Source organism: Pongo abelii, chromosome X, assembly GCF_028885655.2.
Source record: "Pongo abelii isolate AG06213 chromosome X, NHGRI_mPonAbe1-v2.0_pri, whole genome shotgun sequence".
NCBI classification, from domain to species: domain Eukaryota; kingdom Metazoa; phylum Chordata; class Mammalia; order Primates; family Hominidae; genus Pongo; species Pongo abelii.
This window is the reverse complement of record NC_072008.2, coordinates 35,889,142-35,915,382: the sequence shown is the minus strand read 5'-3', so window position 1 is coordinate 35,915,382 and position 26,241 is coordinate 35,889,142. Positions and strand designations below refer to the sequence as shown.

General features: G+C 35.7%; 1 pseudogene; it reads right to left on the bottom strand.

The window, feature by feature from the left end:
- Positions 1 to 6,658: 6,658 nt before the first annotated feature.
- Positions 6,659 to 6,759, bottom strand: LOC112131133 (U6 spliceosomal RNA; annotated as a pseudogene).
- Between the last annotated feature and the right edge of the window lie 19,482 nt (positions 6,760 to 26,241).

The following is a 26,241-nucleotide window of genomic DNA, read 5'->3' as shown; positions in this document are numbered from 1 at the left end:
ATATTATAATGTAACATACAATTGTATTGTATATTATAATGTAATATATAATTGTATTATATAATATATTATATATTTTGTACTATATATTATATATTTTATATGGTATATATATTATATATTGTATACTATATATGTATATACGTATATATAGCATTATATAAAATATATAATATATAGTATACAATACATATTATATATTGTATACAATATATAATATGTATTGTATACAATATATAATATATATATCATACACGTGTGTGTATACACGTGTGTATATGTGTATATATACGTGTGTATATACGTGTATATACATATATATATACACACACACATATATATATATGTAGCAAACAGCCAGTTTTAGTATTGATGGCCAGAGCAAATCTAACAGACATGGACCTGCTAAATTCTGTTCTCTACATGTATAAGTAGAGAAATCTGTCTAGGGAAAATAAGGGGAATTTGAGGACCATGGAGAGTTGATGAGAAATGGTGAGACTTGCTGTAAAGAATAGAATGAGTAAGCACTTCATTGCAGCACAACCCAGCAAATGAAAAGTCACTGATAGACCAGAATGAATTATTACTTCCTATGCAGTACTACAAACTGAATTCTACTCACATATAGCTGATGCTGTTATTGTCTGTGCCGCACCTTCTCGGTTTACTTCTGATCTCACCTATAGCAATGTTGGACAGTAACCTGCACACTCTTAGGGTGCCAAGGCAAAAGCAAATTGGCCTCTTTTGCTTTTCTGCTTTAAGCCTTCTTTCTGCCTTCTTGCAGGTCCGATCAGGGGTTTTAATGTCATCAAAGAAAAACTTTAACTGGTGGGGGATGAGGGTCTGTATTAAAAAGTGCCGGCCACCTATCCCGTGGGGGAAGCCAATTCTTTAGTTCACTCTACATTGTCACCCTACATTCTTTAGTTCACTCTACGTTGTCATTACAGGGAGACTGAGCCTATCTGTCTACAGGAAAAATCAGCTCCTTATTGGTTTTCCTCTTTTTCACTATTATACTCACTTCTCCCTTCTTTATGTTTCCGTAGATAACCTGTCAATAAATCTCCTTTTCCCAAATAATTGTCTCATGATCTGCTATCAGGGAGACTCAAATCAAGATATACACTCAGTTTTATCTATATATCTCTATTGTTTAAAAAACTCTTATATTTATAATTGCCCTCTGAAGAATGTGGGATGACACGGGGTTTGGGAGATAAGCTTTGGAATGCTTGTCCACTCCATTTTACTGACAAGAAAAAAGCTTTAGGTAATCTGAGTGATTCTTCCAAAATCACACAGCTAATAAGTGGCAAAGCCTTCTTTGATGTGCTAAAGAGGATTTTGGAAGCGTAAAATAGAATGAATTGTTTCCCAAATGAGTTCTGTGTATTTTAATTTCATGTGTAACCTCAATTTAACGTGTCAGATCTTGCTAGCTTAAAACATCTCGGCTAAACTCCATTAATTTTTGTTCCATTAATTTATGCTTTGTGATAACTTGAAAGCATAAGAATAAAATTTATTTTCTCTCTAAAAATATTATCTAAGAGTATACATTTTTAATCAGACCAAATCATTTCCTCAATCTCCTTCTTGGTTTTTCTACAGCCATCATCCTTTAATGTTCTATGATACACAATAAAAGACAAAGAACATTAGGCACACTAAATCTTAGGATGCCTTATTGATCACATAATGCCATCCAGCATCATAAAATTAAACTCTGGCCCATCCTAAGTTATATTACTGGAAGAAAATGTTTATACATTTTTTTCTGATATTTAATTTTTATTTAATATATACTTAGGCAGCACTAACTGTATGCCAAGCATTATTCTAAATGTTTTACAAATAATAACTCATTTAATTCTTTTAAAAAATATTTATTCATTTATTAAAAACAATTACAAATTTATTACATGTTAATATAAACATTTTAATGAAAGATAAATACATTTTCAAATTTCCTCCAAAGATGAAAATATTGGCATTGTTTTTTTTAAAACAAAAATTTTATTTTATTTTTTATTTCAATAGGCTTTTGGGAAACAGTATTTGGTTACATGAATAAGTTCTTTAGTGGTGATTTCTGAGATTTTGGTACACCCATCACCTGAGCAGAATACATTGTGCCCAATGTGTAGTGTTTTATCCCTTGCCACCCCTCTACATTTTCCACTGAGTCCCTAAAGTTGAATGTATCTTTCTTATGTCTTTGTGTCCTCATAACTTAGCTCCCACATATGAGTGAGAAGATGCAATGTTTGGTTTTCCATTCCTGAGTTACTTCACTTAGGATAGTAGTCTCCAATTCCATCCAGGTTGTCACAAGTGCCATTATCTTGTTCCTTTTTGTGGCTGAGTAGTATTCCATTATATATATGTATGTATATATATACCACATTTTCTTTATCCACTTGTTGATTGATGGGCATTAGGGCTGGTCTTGCAGTTGCAAATTGTGCTGCTATAAACATGTGTGTGCAAGTATCTTTTTTGTATAATGACTTCTTTTTCTCTGGGTAGATACCTAATAGTGGGATTGCTGGATCAAACAATAGATCTACTTTTAGTTCATCAAGGAATTTCCACACTGTTTTCCATAGTGGTTGTACTAGTTTACATTCCCATCAACAGTGTAAAAGTGTGCTCTTTTGACCACATCCACACCAACATCTATTATTTTTTGATTTTTTGATTATGAATATTCTTGCAGGAGTGAGTTGGTATCACATTGTGGTTTTGATGTACACTTCCCTGATAATTAGTGATGTTGAACATTTTTCCATATGCTTCTTGGTCATTTGTATATCCTCTTTTGAGAACTGTCTATTCATGTCCTTAGCCCACTTTTTGATGAGTTTTTTTTTCTTGCCTGTTTGTTTGAGTTCTTTGTAGATTCTGGATATTAGTCCTTTGTCAGATGTATAGATTGTGAAGATTTTCTCCCACTCTGTTAGTTGTTTGTTAACTGTGCTAATTATTTCTTTTGCTGTGCAGAAGCTTTTAAGCTTAATTAAGTCCCATCTATTTGTCTTTGTTTTAGTTGCATTTGCTTTTGAGTTTTTGGTCATGAAGTCTTTGCCTAAGCCAATGTCTAGAAAGCTTTTTCTGATTTTATCCTCTAGAATCTTTGTTGTTTCAGGTCTTAAATTTAAGTCTTTGATCCATCTTGAGTTCGTTTTTGTATAAGGTAAGAGATGAAGATCCAGTTTCATTCATTTACATGTGGCTTGCCAATTATCCCAGAACCATTTGTTGAATAAGGTGTCCTTTCCCCACTTTATGTTTTTGTTTGCTTTATTGAAGATCAGTTGGCTGTAAGTATTTGGCTTTATTTCTGGGCACTCTATTCTGTTTCATTGGTCTATGTACCTATTTTAATACCAGTATACTGTACTGTTTTGGTGACTATGGCCTTATAATATAGTTTGAAGTTGGGTAGTGTGATGCCTCCAGATTTGTTCTTTTTGCTTAATCTTGCTTAGGCTGTGCAGGCTCTTTATTGGTTCCATGTGAATTTTAGGATTGATTTTTTTCTAGTTCTGTGAAGAATGCTGGTGGTATTTTAATGAGAATTGCATTGAATTGGTAGATTTCTTTTAACAGTATGGTCATTTTTACAATATTGATTCTACCCATCCATGAGCATGGGATGTGTTTCCATTTGTTTGTGTCATCTATGATTTCTTTCAGCAGTGTTTTTTAGCTTTCTTTGTAGAGGTCTTTTAATCCTTGGTTAGGTATATTCCTTTGTGAAAGAAGTTGAGTTCTTAATTTAATTCTCAGCTTGGTCAGTGTTGGTGTATAGCAGAAATACTGATTTGTGTACATCAATTTTGTAACCTGAAACACTGCTGAATTCATTTACCAGTTCTAGGAGCTCTTTGGATGAGTCTTTAGAGTTTTCAAGGTATACAATCATATTATCAGCAAACAGTGACAGTTTGACTTCCTCTTTACCAATTTGGATGCCCTTTATTTCTTTCTCTTGTCTGATTGCTCTGGCTAGAACTTCCAGAACTATGTTGAGTAGAAGTGGTGAAAGTGGGCATCCTTGTCTTGTTTCAGTTCTCAGGAAAAATGCTTTCAACTTTTCCCCATTCAGTATAATGTTGGCTGTGAGTTTGTTGTAGATGGCCTTTATTACCTTAGGGTATGTCCTTTCCACGCCGATTTTTCTGAGGGTTTTAATCATAAAGGGATGTAGGATTTTGTCAAATGCTTTTTATGCATCTATTGAGATGATCATGTGATTTTTATTTTTAATTCCATTTATGTGGTGTATCACATTTATTGACTTACATATGTTAAACCACCCCTGCATCACTGGTGAAAAACCCACTTGATCATGGTGGATTATCTTTTTGATATGCTGTTAGATTTGGTTCACTAGTATTTTGTTGAGGGTTTTTGCATCTATGTTCATCAGGGATATTGGTCTGTAGTTTTCTTTTTTTATTATGTCCTTCTCTAGTTTTGGTATTAGGGTGATACTGCTTCATAGAATGATTTAGTGAGGATTCCTTCTTTCTCTATCTTTTGGATAGTGTCAATAGAATTGGTACCAATTCTTCTTAATGTATGATAGAATTCAGTGTGAATCCATCTGGTCCTGGGCTTTTCTTTGTTGGCAGTTTCTTTATTACCATTTCAATATCACTGCTTGTTATCAGTCTGTTCAAAGATTCTATATCTTTCAGTTTTAATGTATGTATTAGTCTGTTCTCACACTACTAATAAAGACATACCTGAGACTAGGTAATTTATAAAGGAAAGAGGTTTAACTGACTCACAGTTCAGCATGGCTAAGGAGGCCTCAGGAAACTTAAAATGATGGCAGAAGGGGAAGCAAATACATCCTTCTTCACAGGGTGGCAGGAAGGAGAAGAATGAGTGCCCAGTGAAGGGGAAAACCCCTTATAAAACCATCAGATCTCGTGAGAAATAACTCACTATTACAAGAACAGGATGGGGGAAACTGCCTCCATGATTCACTTATCTCTACCTAGTCCCTCCCATGATGTGTGGGAATTATGGGAACTACAATTCAAGATGAGATTTGGGTGGGGACATAGCCAAACCATATTATTCCGCCCCTTGCCACTCCCAAATCTCATGTTCTCACAATTCAGTACACAATCATGCCCTTCCAACAGTCTCCTGAAATCTTAACTCATTTCAGCACTATCACAGAAGTCTAAGTCCAAGATCTCATTTGAGACAATGCCTATGAGCCTGCAAAATCAAAGGAAAGTTAGTTACTATCCAGATACAATGGAGATACAGGCATTGGGCAAACATACACATTCCAAATGGAAGAAATTGGCCAAAACTAAGGGGCTACAGGCCCCATTCAAGTCCAAAATCCAATAGGTCCAATAGGACCATCATTAAACTTTAAAGTTCCAAAATGATCTCCTTTAACTTCATGTCTCACATCCAGGGCACACTGATGCAAGAGCTGGGCTCCCATAGCCTTGGGCAGCTCCACCCCTGTGGCTTTGGAGGGTATAGCCTCCCTCCCAGCTGTTTTCACAGGCTGGTGTTGAGTGTCTGCAGCTTTTCCAGGTGCATGGTGAGAACTCTCAGTGGATCTACCATTCTGGGGTCTGGAAGACAGTGGCCCTCTTCTCCCAGCTCCACTAGGCAGTGCCCCAGTGGGGCTCTGTGTGGGGGATCCAATACCACATTTCTCTTCTGCACTGCCCTAGCAGAGGATCTGCATGATTGCTCTGCCCCTGCAGAAATCTTCTGCCTGGACAGCCAGGTGTTTCCATACATTCTCTGAAATCTAGGTATAGGTTCCGAAACCTCAATTCTTGAATTCTGTGCACCTGCAGGGTCGACACCATGTGGAAGCTGCCAAGGCTTGCGGTTTGCACCGACTGAAGCCATGGCCTGAGCTATACCTTGGCCTCTTTCAGCCACAGCTGGAGTGGTCATGATGCAGAGCACCAAGTCCGTAGGCTGCACACAGCAGGGGGTCGCTGTGCCCTTCCCATCAAACAAGTTTTTCCTCCTAGGCTTCCAGGCCTGTAATGAGAGGGGCTGACAGATGTTTAAAATCTCATCTCATTTTAAATATGGGAAAACTAAGGCACAGAGAGATTAGGAAGTTTGGCCAGTGTCACACAGCTGGTAAATAGCTAAGCATCAAATCAAACTCAGGAAACGTAACTCCGAAGTCAGAAGTCAATACTTTTTTCTTCTAAATGCTCCCTCAAAACCTAAAAATCTCATCTAATTCAGTCACTGTAACAACACCTATACCCTAATAAATAGTCAAAAGTAAGAAAGACTGAAGAGGAGCATTATAAAGTATGTTTCCCAAGAGGGTTCTTCATTCCTAATTCTATGCAAATAATTAAGTTATTAGGTTTCAGAAACCTCTTAATGCCTTCATTGACATTTTATGACTCCTTAAGTCCATGTCACAGCTTTTTAAAAATATGAATAATAGTTTTTTTCCCAGTATTTATATGTTTTGTTTTTTTTAAATAAATCTTGTTATGTATATTTAACATACACAACGGGATGTTTTGTGATACATAGATACAGAAAAATTGGTACTATTATAAAACAAGATAACATATTCATATTCCCACATGGTTATCATTTTTTTTCCACCATGGCAAGAGCAGCTAAAAATATGAAACACTTCATGAATTTGCCTGTCATCCTTGTTCAGGGGCCATGCTGATCTCTTTTTAAAAAAGTTTTTGTGGATATAGAGTAGATGTATATATTTACAAGAACATGAGATGTTTTGAGACTGGCATGTAATATGAAATAAGCACATCAAAGAGAAGGGGGGTATCCACCCCATCAACCATTTAACTCCTTTAAGTTATATACAATCAAATTACACTCTTTAAGTTATCTTAAAGGGTAAAATTAAGTTGTTATTGACTGTAGTCACCCTGTTGTGCTATCAAATATAGGCCTTATTCATTCTTTCTAACTACTTTTTGTACCCTTTAACCATCCCTACCCCTCACTACCCTTCCCAGCCTCTGGTAACTATTCTTTCTGTGTCCATGAGTTCAATTGTTTTGAATTTTAGATCCCACAAATAAGTAAGAACATGTAATGTTTGTCTTTCTGTGCCTGGCTTATCTCACTTAGCATAATGATCTATAGTTCCATCCATGTTGTTGCAAATGACTGGATCTCATTGTTTTTGGTGACTGACTAGTGCTCCATTGTGTTTATGTACCACTTTTTCTTTATCCATTTATCTGTTGATGAACACTTAGGTTGCTTCAAAATCTCAGCTATTGTAAACAGTGCTTCAACAAACATAGGAGAGCAGATATCTCTTCAATATACTGATTTCCTTTCTTTTGGGTATTTTGGTACATGTGTTACAAGGTACACTATTTGGTTGATGATTATACTAAAAGCCCAGAATTCACCATGAAACGGTATATTCACGTGCATACAAACAACCAAAAAACACATTTAAAAAAGGTTCCACATCACTAATCATCAGAGAAGTGTATATCAAATCCACAATGAGATACCATCTCACACCAGTCAGAATACCTATTATTAAAAAGTCAGAAAATGTCAGGTGCTGTCAAGGCTGTGGAGAAAAGGAAATGCTTATACGCTGTTTGTGGGAATGTAAATTAGTTCAGCCACTGTGGAAAGCAGTTTGGAGAGTTCTCAAAGACCTTAAAACAAAACTATTATTTGACCCAGCAATCCCATCACTGGGTATATATTTGAAAGAAAATAAGTTATGCTACTAAAAAGACAGTTGCACTTATATGCTCACTACATCACTATTCACAATAGCAGACATGAAATCAACCTAGGTGCCCAGCTCTGGTGGATTGGATAAAGAATATATGGTAAATATATACCATGGAATACTATGTAGCCTTAAAAAGAACAAAGTAATGTCCTTTGCAGAAACATGGATGCAGTGAGAGGCCGTTATCTTAAGCAAATTTACACAGGAAGAGAAAACCAAACACCACAATGTTCTCACTTATAAGGGGGAGCTAAACACTGAGTAATCATGGACATAAAGATGGCAACAATTGACTCTGTGGACTACCAGAGTGGGGAAGGAGTGAAGGGGGCAAGAGTTGAAAAACTAGTTATTTGATACTAGCCTCATTATCTGTGTGAATGGATGACTTGTTCTCTAAACCTCAGCATCATGCAATATACCCATTTAACAAACCTGCACATATACCCCATTAATCTAAAATAAAAGTTGAAATTATTTTTAAAAAGTAACAAAACTTCCCCCGAGATCTATAAAACTAAAAATTATTGGAAAAATAAAAATAATGAGAAGAGAAAGTAAAACAGGCTGCCCAACTAACTGGTACCAATCAATTGAGAGTATCTTAGTCACCCTTTAATCCTTTGTAAATTGGGAATAGGGTTTATATTATACATTTTAAACTATCAGAATGAATTAGTGCACTGGCGGCTTGATGCAGCATTATGACTTTTTAATTCTTTTGATCATTTAACAAACATGTATTGAGAGTAAGACATTGTGTTAGATGTCAGGTGTAGAATGTCAAAGAAGAGACCAATACCTTACTTTCAAGGATGTTATGGTTTAGTGAAGGAGACAGTCATTAAAGAAAAATCCAAGATAAATCTACAAATACAAGGAATAGTATACCTTTTAAATTAATATAAAAATGTGCAATTGGAGAGAATATCAGTGGGAAAATAGTTAATATTGAAGGGTTCAGGATAGATCAATTTGAAAAAGAGGCAATTAGACTGAGATTTGAAAAATGAAAAGAAGTTTGTCTGAGGAAGAGTAAAAGTGATTAAAGATTCCAGAGAGAAAAAAAACCCAGCAATTTGATAATAAGAGTGATTCAAAAGCATTATGTAAACATTTTTCATTATGAAATATTAAGTATTGTTTTAAATAATGGAAGTCAGTTTTCCCAAGAATTGCCAAGGTTTATATTGGTTATTAAACCATAATGCTAATTATCCAGTATATTTTCATTAAATCTTTCAAGACCTGGGGGCTTTTTATTGTAATGTTTCAATTGCATCATTCATTCAATTTTTAGTTATGATCATTTTATATTAAAATCTTATCTTCTAATTATATTCTTGTCATTAGATCAGTAGAATGTTTTCCTAGCTGTGAGTTCAAAATGTCTTTCATAAAGTGTCCACTTATTAAAAATTGATTTACAGTCCACAGTCCACAGGGAGAATCATTCTAATTTCACAAGATGTATTTAAAAAAAAGAAAATAGTCATTCCAGGCTGGAACAGTGCTGTTCTTTGTGGAGCATCCTTCCATTTTTTTCAAAGAGTTTTACCTTAGCTGAAATTTTCTTTAAATTAACTTTTCTAGTTTCCAGGTATTACAGCCAACTCCACTATTTCATGTATGGTGGAATAGGTGACATGTTGGCCTTGCACAGCATTTTTGTTCCTGGGTGACAGATTTGTAGTAGAGTGATATCCAGAAATCATTGCAATTGCAGCAGTATTTTATGCAATTTTTGAAGAATATTCTCTGTTCAAGGATTTCAAAACACTCTTCTAATGGTAAATTACCTTCACAATATCTCTTTTTGTTAACTGCAATAAGTGAAGCAAAGAAAGTTATAGTCTACCAGGGTCTTCTGCCAACTTTCATCAACACATTCGTTGGCTATCTACTGAACGCTCAACACTTAGATGGATACAGACAGGAGATTTAAGGGAAATAAAAGGCAGAATTCCTGAAGTCAGTTGCTTGATTTTGTAAGGAAGAAAAATGAACCAAAGAAAATAAAAAATATGTAGAAAACATTTATAGATAAATTAAGGCTGTTCTTATTAAGTGGTCTTCTGTTTAGACTTGTGAAAAGGCTAGAGAAAGAGGTCTTATTGTATAATTAGAATCATTGACCTTAAGGAAGTTTTTTCTTTTCTTTTTTTCTTTTTTTTTTTTTTTTTGAGACAGAATCTCGCTCTGTCACCCAGGCTGGAGTGCAATGGCACAATCTCGGCTCACTGCAACCTCCACCTCCCGGGTTTAAGCAATTCTCCTGCCTCAGCCTCTCAAGTAACTGGGATTACAGGTGCATGCCGCCATGCCCAGGTAACTTTTTTGTATTTTAGTAGAGGTGGGGTTTCACCATTTTGCCCAGGCTGGTCTCAAACTCCTGAGCTCAGGCAATCCACTCGCCTCGGCCTCCCAAAATGCTAGGATTACAGGCATGAGCCACCATACCCAGCCGACCTTGAGAAAGTTTCTAATCATTGAGGCAGATGATTTGGCACTGCAAAGTGGCAATAACATTATGATTAGATTAAATGGCATATTTAGGTGTATAGAGGCCAAAGAGGGCACAATTTCTGTGAGGGTTGGCCTGCAGTTTTGCCAAATACAGCAGAGTTGGGTAGTCCAAAATCAAGTAGAATAAAAGGCCCTTTGGTAGAGGGAAGGGTTTCTGCTTTGGTAGAGGGAAGAGTTTCTGCTTTGGTAGAGGGAAGGGTTTCTGCCAACAGAAATAACTTGAGTAATTAAAAAGAAAAAAGATCAAAATGACACCAAAGTAAAGCCCTTACTACACTATGGGTCAAAAATCAAATGAGTCCTAATCATACAAGAAACCCCAGAAATTACTCAGTCCACTCACAGTCTTCATCAAATTATGAATGTACCAATGAAATCCTAATTTATGTTTTGTTGTATTAATTAGGAGACATTTCTATGAAATAGAGATAGAAATAGACATAAAATGTTAATATGTAGTTTCAAGTGATATGAGAGATCTTCAAAAAGTTCAGAGAAAATGTGTATTATGAAAAAACCATGCATACATTTCAAAAGTTTTACACCAAAATAAACTCATACTAACTTGTTATGATATGTCTGAAGAGAAGTTAGTTTGAGGCACTAAGAAGGATACGCCATCAGTCTGAAAAGAGCCCTTGTCAGAACAACATGAATTCGGCCATAATTGAAGCAAGAACAATCAAATTTGTAGTGAAGCATGGGTGGAGGAATACTCAAGCTTATTCCACCCACTGATTTGGGTGGAAATCATTGATCCTTTATAAAAATTTTATGGAAACAACATCCTTAAGTAATCAGCAGTTTACACACTGGTAACTTGTTTCAAGAAAGTACAAGATGATGTTGAAGATGAAGCCTGCAACAGCAGACTGTTCACATAAATTTGTGAAAAAAAATTAACCTTACTTGAGTCTTAATTGAAGAGGACCAATAGTTAACAGCACAAGCAATAGCCAATACCATAGATATCTCAATTGGTTCATCTTATACAATTCTGACTGAAAAATTAAAGTTGATCAAACTTTCCACTTGATGGGTGCCAAAACTGTTGCAGCCAGATCAGCTGCAGAAAACAGCAGAGCTTTCAATAGAATTTTAAATAAGTGTGATCAGAATTTCAAAACAGTTATTTGAAGAATTGTAGCAGGACATGAAATGTAGCTTTACCAGTATGACCCAGAAGACAAAGCACAACTAAAGCAATGGCTACCAACAGGTGTAAGTGGTCCAGTCAAAGCAAAAAATTGACTGGTCAAGAGCAAAGAAAATGCAACAGTTTCGGGGGAAGTTTAAGGCATTTTGCCTTTTTACTTTCTGGTAGGTCAAAGAACAATAACATATGCTTATTATTAGAGTGATTGAGAAAGTTAGTCAAAGCTTTAGCAGATGAATGTCTGAGATAGCTTCACAAGAGCCCTTTTCCACCATGACAATGCTCCTGTGCATTCTTCTCATTAAAAAAAAAAAGAAAAAAGGAGGGTCCAGGCGTGGTGACTTACACCTGTAATCCCAACACTTTGGGAGGCCAATGCAGGTGGATCACTTGAGGCCAGGAGTTCAAGACCAGCCTGGCCAACATGGCGAAACCCGTCTCTATTAAAAATACAAAAATTAGCTGGGCATGGTGTTGCACTCCTGTAGTCCCAGCTACAGGCTGATGCACAAGAATCCCTTGAACCCAGCAGGCAGAGGCTGCAGTGAGCTGAGATCACGTTACTGCACTCTAGCCTGGTTGACATAGCAAGACTGTCAAAAAAAAGACAAACGAAGGAAGGAAGGAGGAAAGAAAGAAAGAAAAGAAAAGAAGGAAGGAAGGGAGAAAGAAAAAGAAAGAAGGAAAGAGAAAGGGAAAGGAGAGGAGAGGAAAGGAAAGGAAAGGAAAAGAAAGGAAAGGAAGAAAAGAAAGAAAGAAAAGAAAAGGAAAAAGAAAAAAGGGCACTTTGGTGAGAGTTTTAATGGGAAATCAGTAAGCAAGTCCTGCTTTGGCTCCCTTTGACTTCTTTTTGTTTCCTAATTTTAAAAAATCTTTAAAGGGCACTCATTTCTGTTCAGTTAGTAATGTAAAAAAAGACTGCTTTGATGTGGTCAAAGTCCAATGACTCTCAGTTCTTTAGGAATGGACTAAATGGTTGGTAATATCACTTACAAAAGTGTCTCGAACTTGATGGAGCTTACATTGAGAAATAAAGATTATATTTTTAATTTTATCTCTTAATTCCATTGTCCCACAAATTGTTAGAAGTTCCCTCAGATTTTTATAGAACTATGTAGAAAATTTCCAGGAATTTTACTAAGACATAATTCTTTCTGCTTCTGCCCAATTTACTAAAGGCTCTTTGTATTATCTCATTAAACACTCTGTGAATAACTTGGCTGATATTAAGACCATTGATCTGAAGCAAAAATTCTTACAATTTTAACAAAATCAGGAACTCCCATGACACACTATTTTTAAACATACCTTTACACTAGTATGATCTTATTTACAAACTATTCACACGTTTATTAACTCAAGCAATTCTCATAACATCCTGTGTATATAGTGTTATTATTATATCTGTACCATTAGTTTATCATTTAATATTACTTGGCTTCTCCATAAAACAGTAAAAATCACCTTTAATTAAAAAACATATTATAAAATAATAAAGCAGAAAACCTACTCTAAGAAAAAAAATCTAAGTATACTGTAGTAGCTAGTCTATAAAAATGATCCACAAAAAAATCACACTTCTTGGTATTCATGTTTTCTTGTAGTTCCTCTCCTTGAATCAGGGTTGAACTAAAGACTTGCTTTTGATCAATAAAATGCAGTGAAAGTGAAGCTGCCTAAGTTGTGTGGCTATGTCAGAAACACCTCGTGGCTTCCTCCTGGCTCCCTTAGAATACTGGCCCTAGATGAATCAAGCAGTCATTAAAAAGTTCCACTACCTGATGACCATTATGTTGTGAGGAAGCCATGCACAGGGGCTGCAGGTGTGGGTGGGAGAGAAAGAGAGCTAGATTGGGTCTGGCCTGCCCAAAGTGGGGTTAGTCATTCCAGCTGTGTTGCCAGGCATGTCGATGAAGAAGCCATATGCCATTCTTTGAATGTTCCTCAAAGCACAAGGGTTGAAAATTTAATCCTCAAATTCATATGTTTATTGGAGGTGTAACCTTTGGGAGGTAATAGGAATTAGATAAGGTTATTAGAGTGGGGCCTTCATGATAAAAATGATGGTGTCATAAGAAGAGAAAGATCTGAACTGACACACATGTTCTTGCCTTGTCACATCTAATGTTCTCCACCAAGTCATGCCACTACAGGAAGATCCTCACCAAATGAACCACACTCTATGACTTACTGGGTTCCAGAACCGTGTGCTAAATAAACCTTTTTTCTTTACAAATTGCCAAGTCTATGGCACTCAGTTATAACAACAGAAAATGAACTAATACATTATCTTTGAAATTTAGTCCAACTGAATTTTCAGATGACTCTAGTCCAGCCTCCTTCTAACTGTATCTGCATGAGAGATCCTAAAAGACAACAGATGAGCCCAGTTAAGTCACAGAATATTGGAAAATAATGATTATGCCATTAAATTTTGGGGTGGTTTGTTTTGCAGCCATAGGTACCTGAAACATGCACCAAATACAGAAGTCCACAGTGTTATGATCTTCAAGTTTGTCTTGAGATTTCAAACAGTCTAAGCAAAAAGAAGTATAATTGCAGTAGACCCCTTTTGTCTGAAGTTTCACTTTCTGTAGTTTCAGTTACCTGTGAGCAAGAGAGGTAGAAAAATAGCTGAGTACAGTACAATAAGATATTTTGAGAGGGAGAGAGACAGAGACCGCATTCATGTAACTTTTATTACAGTATATTGTTATAATTATTCAATTTTATTACCAGTTATTATTAATCTTATTGTGCCTAATTTATAAATTAAACAATAAGATAGGTGATATGGTTTGGCTTTGCCCCCACTCAAATCTCATCTTGAATAGTAGTTCTCATAATCCCCACATGTTGTGGGAGGGGCCCAGTGGGAGGTAATTGAATCATGGGGGGTGTTTTCCCCCATGCTATTCTTACGATAGTTGAGTAAGTTCTCATGAGATTTGATGGTTTTATAAGGGTCTTCCTCCTTTGCTCAGTTCTCATTCTTCTCTCTCCTGCTGTCATTTGAAGAAGGAGGTACTTACTTCCCCTTCTGCCATGATTGTAAGTTTCCTGAGGCCACCCCAGCCATGCTAAACTGTGAGTCAATTAAACCTCTTTCCTCTATAAATTACCCAGTCTCAGCTATATCTTTATTAGCAGTGTGAGAACAGACTAATACAATAGGCATATATGTGTAAGAGAAAATAGTATATATATGGTGTGAAAAATGAGTGCTAGAGAGTTGGAGTGAAATGATATAATATAGGTTCTCTCATGCTTTATAAAGAGTTTGGTATATACTCTATATGACCAGTGAACATGACCAAGTCTCTAATTTCAATGTGGTGAAAGAAATGGGTTCAGGGAGCAAAAAGCATAATATATTATTAACTTACATATATATAATATATATAATATATATATTATATATAATATATTATAATATATATTATAATATATATTATTAACAACTCTTCTAGAACTTGAATATCAAGAAAAAGAAGACTAAAATATTTCTTTGTGATCTCATCAAGCTTGTCTTTTCAAATATGGGAGACATTTAAGCATGTATTATGATTATCTATTGCTACATTACAATCCACCTCAATCTTTAGGGACTGAAAACAACGATTTAAAAAGTTCTTGATGTGAAAGCTTATTTCTGCCCTATGTACTGTCCACTGAGGAAGTATAACTAAAGGTAGGGGGATCTACTTCCAAGATAGCTCAGTTACATGAACGGCAAGTTGATGCTGGCTGTTGGTTGGTAATTGAACCAAAACTTGGCTGCGGTAACTCAGTTCATCTTTACATGGATGTCTCCATGTGCCTGGCCTTCCTTATAGCATGGTTCAAGAAAGAACATCCTATGTGACAAGAAGTGGAAACTATAAGCTTCTTAAGACTGAACATGAAAATGGATACAAGTTCCTTTCTGTCAAATTCTATTATTCAAGTAGCCACAGAGCCTGTGATCAAGGGTGTGGAACATAGATGTAATCTTTCAATGGGAAAAGTTATAAGACTTTCTGCATATTTTTTAAAATGTAACTTCATGTTTCAAAGTTAATATAAAGTATTTTGAAGGGAATTAACAATTGATAATCTAGGAAATAAAGGAGCTTATTTATCATAACAAGAAGTAGATATAAAGGGAAAGATCCAACCATTAATAGGTAAGGACTACTGTGAAGAGTAGAGTATTCATCTCAAACTCTGACTACATATAAGAAGTTTGAGTAGCAATTTAAATTATTTTTAGATATGGAAGAAAAGGAAGATGTGTGAAAGCATGATTGACAGCCTTCATTTTCTGTGATGAAGGTGGGGGTGTTGAGAATAGTGATAAAGATCTGAATTTGCAATCAAGAAAACGCAAAGGAAAACTGATTAGGTACAAGTTAAAAGACTGTCAAACAGTTATTACAGCCCAGAAGAGGCTGAGATGTCCAAATGTATGTCAGAGCTAATAGGTATAATTAAAGAGTTTCTCAGCACCATATAGCAACCCAGAGCAGGAAAAACACAATGTGTGGATTCATTAATATATGGATATTAACAGAATATGTCTAGTAAAAGGATGTTAACCGAAAGAATCAAGGTTGCTAAAGAGAAAACAGCATTAAAGTGGTTAACCACTGGGTCTAAGGTGAATTATGAAAGAAAAGAAAAATAAAACGTAGCAGAGCCCATTGCAAGTGAAGAGAGTACAGAGGGGTCCAGGAACTGAAATCTCAGTGAAGAATAACAAATTTAGTAAGGTTAAGGGCATGTTTAACTTTGGATTTTTTTTAAAAAAATTCATATTTTTTGTTTAAATATAGCTAATTTTATACAAAGTACTTTAACAATCTGATAGTTGCAAACTTTTCTGACTGGTTACTTTTGAGTACTTTGTCATTATAAGGAGGTTTTTAAAGGGTCCATTGGAAGAAAAGTTTGTGCCTGTATCACATGTAATATTTTCAGAGAAAATAAATCTACATAGTCTTAATTTTCAAAACTTCAATTTAAGTCATACAATATATTCCATTAATACAAATAAACATATACCAGTTGGTAAACTTCTATGTTGTTTCATTTATTATTATTATTATTATTATTATTTGAGATGGAGTCTGACTCTGTTGCCCAGGCTGGAGTGCAGTGACACGATCTCAGCTCACTGCAAGCTCTGCCTTCCAAAGTTCACGCCATTCTCCTGCCTCAGCCTCCCGAGTAGCTGGGACTACAGGTACCCACCACCACACCCAGCTAATTTTTTGTATTTTTAGTAGAGACTGGGTTTCATCGTGTTAGCCAGGATGGTCTGGATCTCCTGACCTCATGATCCGCCTGCCTCGGCCTCCCAAAGTGCTGGGATTACAGGCGTGAGCCACCGCACCCGGCCAGTAACCTTCTATGTTGTTTTAAAGGGAGCTATTGGGGCAGTCTGAATGTAATAGGCCTGAAATAGCCATATGACATAATTTGTTATAGTGTGATAATTTAAAAACATATTTTAATAACATTTACAATAAAATTCATTTAATGAAAAGCTTCTTAAGAAGATAAAGCATATGAAGAAATAATTTAGTTAGTTATTTGCTGTTAATAAAGCTTCTAAGATAGGACTGACTATAATAAGAGTCAACTTAATTTAAAAGACAAGATATTGAGAAAAGCTAAATAGAAGTTTTTTAATTACTTATTTTAGTATAGTAGCAGAAAACAGCAGGAGATACATGAAAACGCTCCATTCATAATAACAAAAATATATAGAATAATACCAAGCAATAACTTCACCCACCAACTGAAGGAACATTTTTAAAGAAAATTGCAAACCTTTAAAAAATATAAAAATATGTAAGTACATGGAAAAGTATTGCTGTTTGGGTAGCTTCTATGTCCAAAGCCTCCTCTGAGACTCAAGGCAAGTTCCTTTGACCTATGAGATTGTAAGTTCATAAAGTGGTTATTTACTACCAAGATACAATGGTGACACAGGCATTGAGTAAATACTCCCATTTCAAAAATGAGAAATCTGACAAAAGAAAGGAACAATAAGCCTCATGTGAGTCCTAAACCTAGCAGGCTAGAAATTAAACCTTAAAGCTCCAAAGTAATCCTTGACTCCACGTCCCACGTCCTGGAAAACGCCAGTGTGATGATTAGACTCTGGTACCTGCAGCTTTTGCAGGCTGAGAGTGCATGCTGCTGGTGGCTCTACTATTTTAGAGTCTGGAGGATGGTGGCCTTGTTCCCACAGCTACACAAGGCATTGCCCTAGTGGGGACTTGGTGTGGGGACTCCAACCATGTATTTCCCCTTGGTACTGCCCTACAGGGCCTCCACTCCTGTCTCAGGCTTCTGCCTGGTCACCCAGGCTTTCCCATAAATCCTCTGAAATCTAAGTAGAAGATGCCAAGCCTCCGTGGCATCTTCATAGCAGTGTGAAAATGGACTAATACACCTGAAAATGCTTTTTCCTTCTCTACCACAAGGCTAAGCTGCAGATTTTCTAAATTTTTACACTTCTCTTTCCTTATAATTACAAGTTCCAACTGTAAGTCATTTCTTTGCTACAATATCTAATCAAAGGCTGTTAGACTCAGCCAAGCCCCATCTTGTATAATTTTCTGCTTAGAAATTTCTTCCACCATATACCTTAGGTCATCACTCTTTTTTTCTTTTTTTTTTGAGATGGAGTTTCACTTAGTTGCCCAGGCTAGAGTGCAATGGTGTGATCTTGGCTCACTGCAACCTCTGCCTCCCATTCTGCACACCTGCAGACTTCACACCACATGGAAGCCACCAGGGCTTACAGCAGCTAGTACTCTCCAAGGTGCCAGCCTGAGCTGTATTTGGGGCATTTTGAGCTTCAGCTGGAGCTGGAACAGCTAGGATGTGGAGAGTAGCCCCTGAAAGTGGGGGTAGGGCAGTGGCACCATGAGCCTGGCCCCAGAAATAATTCTTTTCTCCTAGGCATCTGGACCTATGATGTGAGGGGCTGCCTTAGAGATTTCTGAAATTCCTTCCAGGCCTATTTACCACTGTCTTGGTTATTGGCACCTGGCTGTCTTTTAGTCACGACAACGTCTCTATCAAATGTTTGCTCTGTAGCCTTCCTGGATTTATCTCATCTTGAATTGTGACTCCCATAATCCCCATGTGTCATGGGAGGAACCTGGTAGGAGGTAATTGAATCATTGGGGCAGATTTTTCCCGTGCTGTTCTCGTGATAGTAAATAAGTCTCACAAGATCTGATGATTTTAAAAAGGGCAGTTCCCATGCACATGCTCATGCTCTCTTGGCTGCTGCCATGTAAGACGTGCTTTTGCTCCTCCTTCACCTTCCACCATGATTGTGAGGCCTCCCCAGCCACGTGAAATTGTGAATCCATTAAACCTCTTTTTCTTTATAAATTACCCAGTCTTGGGTGTTTCTTCATAGCAGTGTGAAAATGGACTAATACACCTGAAAATGCTTTTTCCTTCTCTACCACAAGGCTAAGCTGCAGATTTTCTAAATTTTTACACTTCTCTTTCCTTATAATTACAAGTTCCAACTGTAAGTCATTTCTTTGCTACAATATCTAATCAAAGGCTGTTAGACTCAGCCAAGCCCCATCTTGTATAATTTTCTGCTTAGAAATTTCTTCCACCATATACCTTAGGTCATCACTCTTTTATTATTTTTTCTTTTTTTTTTTTGAGATGGAGTTTCACTTAGTTGCCCAGGCTAGAGTGCAATGGTGTGATCTTGGCTCACTGCAACCTCTGCCTCCCAGGCTCAAGCGATTCTCCTGACTCAGCCTCCTGAGTAGCTGAGATTACAGGGATGCGCCACTATGCCCAACTAATTTTGTATTTTTAGTACAGATGGAGTTTCTCCATGTTGATCAGGCTGGTCTCGAACTCCCGACCTCAGGTGATCTGCCCACCTTGGCCTCCCAAAGTGTTGGAATTACAGGCATGAGCCACCACGCCCAGCCCAGGTCATCACTCTTAAGTTCAACTTTCCACAAACCCCTATGGCGTGGACACAATATGGCTAAGTTCTTTGATAGGACATAACAAGGGTAACCCGTGCTCTAGTTCCCAATAAGTTCCTCATTTCCATCTGAGACCTCATTAACCTAATCTTCACTGACCACATTTCTATCAGCAACTTGGTAACAACCACTTAAGCGGTCTCTAGGAAGTTCCAAACTTTTCTTCATTTTTCTTTCTTCTTTTGATCCCTCCAAATTCTTCCCATCTCTGCCTATTACCTAGTTCAAAAGTCACTTCCACATTCTCTGGTATATTTATAGCAACACTCCACTCCTGGTACCAATTTTTAGCATTAATCTATTTTGTGTTGTTATAAAGGAATACCTGAGGCCTGGTAATTTATAAGAAAAAGAGGATTATTTGGATCACAGTTCTGCAGGCTGTACAAGTATGGCACTACCGTATGCTCAGCTTCTGGTGAGGCCTCAGGAAGCTTTTACTCATGGCAGAAAGTAAAGGGGGAACAGGTGTGTCACATAGCAAGAGAGGGAGAAAAAGAGAGAATGGGGTGGTCCTAGACTCTTTTTAACAACCAGATATCATGGTAACTCATTACAGTGAGGAGGGTACCAAGCCATTTATGAGGGATCCATCCCCATGACCTAAACACCTCCCACTAAACCCACCTCCAATATTAGAGGTCACATTTTAATGTTAAGATTTTGAGGGGACACACATCCAAACTATATCAGGGATTAAATGAATAAATGTGTAAAAGGAAACCTTAGAAGAACTAAAACAGAACAGGCATATGCATTTTTTTAATCTGATCTTATGATAAATAAGGCTATTTATGGCAAAAATGTAATGAAATAAAGGATAAAGCAAAAGCTTTATAACCTGCATTTTAAACATTGCATTTACAATTATAAAATAATAAAAAAAGTAGAGAAAATGTGCAATCTTTATAAATTTAATTATTTAATTAGTGGGAGATAAAATTATTCCCTCAAAAAAATAAGCAAATGCCTCAAAAGGACAAGTCACAGGGGAAACATATGCGGACTATAAAATTATTAAAACCATACCAAAACCAAACCAAACTAACAAAAACAAAACATAAAAACCTTCTAGCTTTCCATTCATCAAATAAATGAAAATATCAAATACGTAAGATTTTTTTGTCTGTCAAATAAGCAAATTAACAAACAATGGTAATGTCCAGTTTTACTGAGGATCAAGTTAAAGACAGTCTCATACATTGTAATGCAAATGTGAGTTGGTAAAAAGTTTTCTAGCATGATTTCAGAAACTTCTTTAAGATCTTAAAATTGCTCAAACCCTTTGAATCAGTGATTTTATTCTAAGGAATTTATTGGAAGAAAATAACCAGAAAGGTGCACAAAAATTATGTGAATTGGTTGTTCACTGTAGATGTTCTGATTAATTGTGAATTAATTCCGATTAATATTACATTTATGCATGTATATATAAAAATCATACGTATATATACTTATGTTCATGCATATAACATTCCAGTTATATAAATCTGTCTTATAATGTCTACATCTATATATCCATATCTATGTTGATTTATTGTTTGAATCTTTATAAAAGAAAACATTAATTGGGTTTCTTTTGGTCATGAGATTATAGATAATTTTTATCTTTTTTATACTTGTCAAGAATTTTTAAAATTGCTGTAGTTGATGTTATTTAGAACAGAAAAACATTAGTGTATTTTAAGGCTTGTAGTTCAGTAATAAAGTTACATAGTAATCATTTTTTAAATGCTTGCTCATTCTGAATTTAAAAAAATAATTCGCTAATCTAATCATAAGGAGTAAATTCATTTTTAATATACATTTTTAATGCTATAGGAAATAGCTGTTTCACAAACACTGTCTCATATATTAATCATAGCTATTACAAATGGTAGGTGTTATTGCCCCTGTTCCACAGATGGGAAGACTGTTTAGTTACTTTGCCAGAGATCAAAAGATAACAGTGATCAGGTTGGGATTTGAACACTGGTCTTCTGACCCCTAATTATTTATTGCTTTTGGCACAAACCCAGAGTTATGAAGTAGCAGTATTCTTAGTCTCTCCAGAATTATTTCTCCTGTGGTTTCAATGTGGGTGAAAACATTGGAAAGATGCAGTTAAAATTTTAAATGAGCTACCTAAAAAGGGAAATAGTTTTCTTTCTAAGAATTTGTGTTTATTTTTGGATGAGAAACTTTAAACATAATAACAACATTTAAAGCACTTTCACAGAACTGAATGAGCAGCCAATACAACTGTGAGCAGAGGTTGCATCAATAATCTATCAATATTAATTTGATAACGTTATTCTTTACCCATTAATGATTTTAAGTAATTTAGTAATTATTTATAAAACAAATGGCACAAGAGGCAATGTAAAATATAAAAGATCATTTTGCCCTCAAAAGCCCTTTGCAGATGTTTGGATTAACAATTCACCTGGATCTCCTCTCTTTTTCCTTCACGTTTGCTGATTGCTGTCACATTCACCAGTTCTAAAAGTGCTTCTTCATAGTTAACGCATCACTATAAATGAAATAGTATTTGGTACAGTGTAACAACATATGGTAAAAGGCAGTGCAATGCACTATGTAAGGCACAATGCTATACAATATGATACACAGCCACAGCGATGCATTGTAGTATAATAACAGACAAATTAATACACTGGTGAAGAATATTTTCAGAAGAGGAAGGCACTGAGATTTTTCACTAGTCTGGTCCCCTCATTTATTATGAGAAAACTGAGACCCAGAGAGGTTAGTGAGTTATTTACGGAAATTAATCAAAAATTAGCATTTTTGAAAAGTCTGTTAAATTTGACAATACTGGTATAAATATGCATATTATTTGCTAAAAGTGGAAGACATCTTAAACCATGAAGTAGTTCAATAATAAAGAGCAAAATATTATCCAAGTGAGAAGTTGAACAGATTACAAATGAAAGAATCTGGATTTGATGCCAGTACAAAGTCAACTTTGTAAAACAGATCAGAGGTCAGATTTCAGGGTGGGAGTATGTGGCTCTGGATATACCTGGTGGGCAGAAACACCTATTTTTTAAAATATATATATCGGAAAATCTACAAACTGCTTTCAACAGTGGCTGAATTAATTTACATTCCCACCAGCAGTGTATAAGTGTTCCCTTTTCTCTGCAGGCCCAACAGCATCTGTTATTTTTTGACATTTTAATAATGGCCATTCTGAATGCTGAGAGATGGGGTCTTGTTGTGGTTTTGATTTGCATTTCTGTAATGATTACTGATGTTGAGCATTTTTTGCGCATGCTTGTTGGTCACATGTGTGTCTTCTTTTGAGAAATGTCTGTTCCTGTCCTTTGCCCATTTTTTAAGAGAGTTCGTTGTTTTTTGTTAATTTAAGTTCCTCATATATTCTGAGTATTAGACCTTTGTCAGAGGCATACTTTGTAAATATTTTCTCCAATTGTGTCAGTTGCCTGTTTGCTATGTAGATAGTGTATTTTAGTGTGCGGAAGCTCTTCAGGTTAATTAGATTCCACTTGTTAATTTTTGTTTTGTTTGTAATTGCTTTTACAGTCTTTGTAATGAAAACTTTGCTAGGGCCTGTGTCCGGAATGGTATCACCTAGTTTTTCTCCTAGTTTTTATATTTTTGGGTTTTACCTTTAAGTCTTTAATTTATCTTGAGTTGATTTTTGTATATGGTGAAAGAGAAGGGGCCAAGTTCAGTCTTCTGTATGTGGCTCGCCAGTTACTGCAGCATCATTGATTGAATAGGGAGTCCTTTCTGCATTGCTTGTTTTCGTCAACTTTGTTGGAGATCAAACGGTTTTAAGTGTGCAGCATTGTTTCTGGGCTCTCTATTCCACTCCATTGGTCAACGTCTCTGTTTTTGTACCAGTACCATGCTGTTTTGGTTACAGTAGCTTCACTGTATAGGTTGAAGTTGAGTAGTGTAATGCCTCTCAGTTTGTTCTTTTTCCTTAGGATTGCTTTGGCTATTTGACTCTTACTTGGTTCCATTTGAATTTTAGAATAGTTTTTTTCTAACTCCATTTGATAGGTATAGCAGGTAATCTGTAAACTGCCTTGGGCAATATGGCCATTTTAACAATATTGATACTTTCTATCCATGAGCACAGAATGTTTTTCCATTTGTTTGTGTCATCACTGATATTTTTTCGGCAGTGTTTTGTAATTCTCACTGTAGGTATCTTTCATGTTCCTGGATAGCTGTATCCCTAGGTATTTTATTTTGTGTGTGCAGCTACCATGAATGAGATTTCATTCTTGTTTTGGCTTTTGGCTTGGATGTTATTCAACCCAGGAATCCCATTATTTGATATATACCCAAAGGAATATAAACCATTCTGCCATAAAGACTCATGCATGTGTATGTTAGTCACAACACTATTCACAATTGTAAAGACAGAATCAACCTAAATGCCCATCAAAGGTGGATTGGATAAAAAAAAAAATGGTGCATATTAACCGTGGAGTGCTACACAGCCATGTAAAAGAACAAAATTATGTCCTCTGCAAGAACATGGGTGGAACTGGAGACCATTATCCTATGTGCATTAATGCAGGAACGGAAAACTAAATACCACATGTTCTCACTATTAGGTGGGAGCTAAATATTGAGTACACATAGATACAAAGAAGAAAACAATAGACACCAGGGCCTACTTGAGGGTGGGAGATAGAAGGAGGGTGAGGATTAAACAAGTACCTATTGGGTACCATTTTCATTACCTGCGTGGTGAAACAATTTGTACATCAAACTTCCACAACCCACAATTTACCCATGTAACAAACCTACACGTGTATCCCCTGAACCTAAAATAAAAGTTGAAATGAAAGAAAAAATATTGGTATCCCAGGTATAAACCTCATATTCTCACTATTTAGTAGCTACTCCATTCAGAATTCCCTTAGGGCAGAGAGCTTTGCAGAAGGCACTTTGATAATCATACAGGATGATGCGTCTCTTATAGCTCACAAACGTAGCCTTTCCTCAGTGCTCTTGACAAATAAGTTCTTTAAAAAGAGTTTGAAAATGTATAATCGTGTTTCATAAATTTGTATGTTAAGTAGGGTATTCTGAAGCCTATATTGGAAGTGCTACTTTTTTTTTTTCAGGTGATGGTGTTAGCAGTTTAAGAGTCTGGTATTATCTTGAGATCCATATCTCTGCTGCACCACCCATAAATATAATTGCAATGAAGTGTATTGCTCTGGTAAGAGCCCATTAAGTTCTCATAATCTCTTTTTGCAAACAGAACTTTTGTTGTACACTTACATTGCTATCCAGAAAAATATATATTAAATTATCATATTGAGATAAATTAACCCATCATAGCAATTGTATTTTAAAATCTAATAATATGTATCACAAATACTTACTGAAAACTTCATTCAGTTATATACTATATTATATTGACTGCATTCATGAGCATGTTTCAAATATGTTTACTCTGCTAGAGTGAGCTTAACTTTAAATCATTTCCCTCACTGGTATGATAAGAGCTGAATTGAGCGCTAAAGACTATTAGTATTGATTCTTTCTTTTTTCTACAGCAGGACTTTCACTTGGAAGTAAATATTTGGAGAAGTTGGTATAGATTTTGGGTTTTAAATGACAGAGACTAAAAGTAACATTATTTTGTTACTACATCTGTGTCCAGGATTATTTAACAAAGGCAAATTTGATGGTCTTGGTTTAAATGAAAAATGAAGACAATTTTAATTGCTATGAATATTTTTTAATTACATTTAATTATTTATTGTTAATACTCAATATTTTAATTGATAATCAAATAAATGTATCATTTTAATTGTCAAATATTCAACTAAAGTACTCTCATAAGACATTAAGTATAAGAATAATATTTATTACATTCATGCCACTGATATTTCCCCTTTCATTTTTATTTCTTTAATATTTTGTGAATATCTCTATGTTCTAAATGACCAGGGGTATCTTAATGATAGAATATGTGTTTTAAGAACAGGAATTTTACCTTACCTCTTACAAATATATATGAATTTTTTTTTCAATAATGAATTGTAATGATAATCTACTTTTTTGAAAACAAGAAAACATTTTTCTGAAATTTTTTTAGTATGTACGTAAAGAAGAAACATATTATTTCTTAGCCTTGCTAAAGCAGAATTTAGTTCCTGTTACTGCTTTTCATCAGAACTGATATTTGAATATAATTACAACTCTGAATTACTGAAGCAGATTTTAATTTTTTATGGGAGAGGACAAACACCCCAGTCAGGATTATTGGTTAAGAGAAATAAAAACAAACTGTGGTTAAATTAAGCTGAGAAGGATTTATTGAAGGAATGCTCAGAAACTCATAGAGTCAACCCAAAGACTGGCGATTCTGGCGGAGAAACAGGATTTTTTAAATAATTCACAGCTAATGCCACTCAATTAAGAAGTGTAAAAATAGCATAATATTTCTGCAAGAAATATTCTTAGAAGGAACAAGTAAGATATGTTTGCTGATGATAATTCCCCTCAGCCTATGGTGCCATTGCCTGCAGATTGTCCATACAATCCACATCTTCACAACTTTCATTGTTTTTCTGTTGCTTTCAATTGTGGAGCCACTCACTAAAGTTACTGCAAAATTATTTGGTTTTCAAGTTGACAAAACTGTTTGAGGCCATGTTGGCTATATGACAAATGTACTCTGGTCACCAGTCTTCAAATTACCATGACTCTATCCCTCCATTCCCCCATCTTTCCCCCCCACAGCCAATCTCAGCCAATCATTT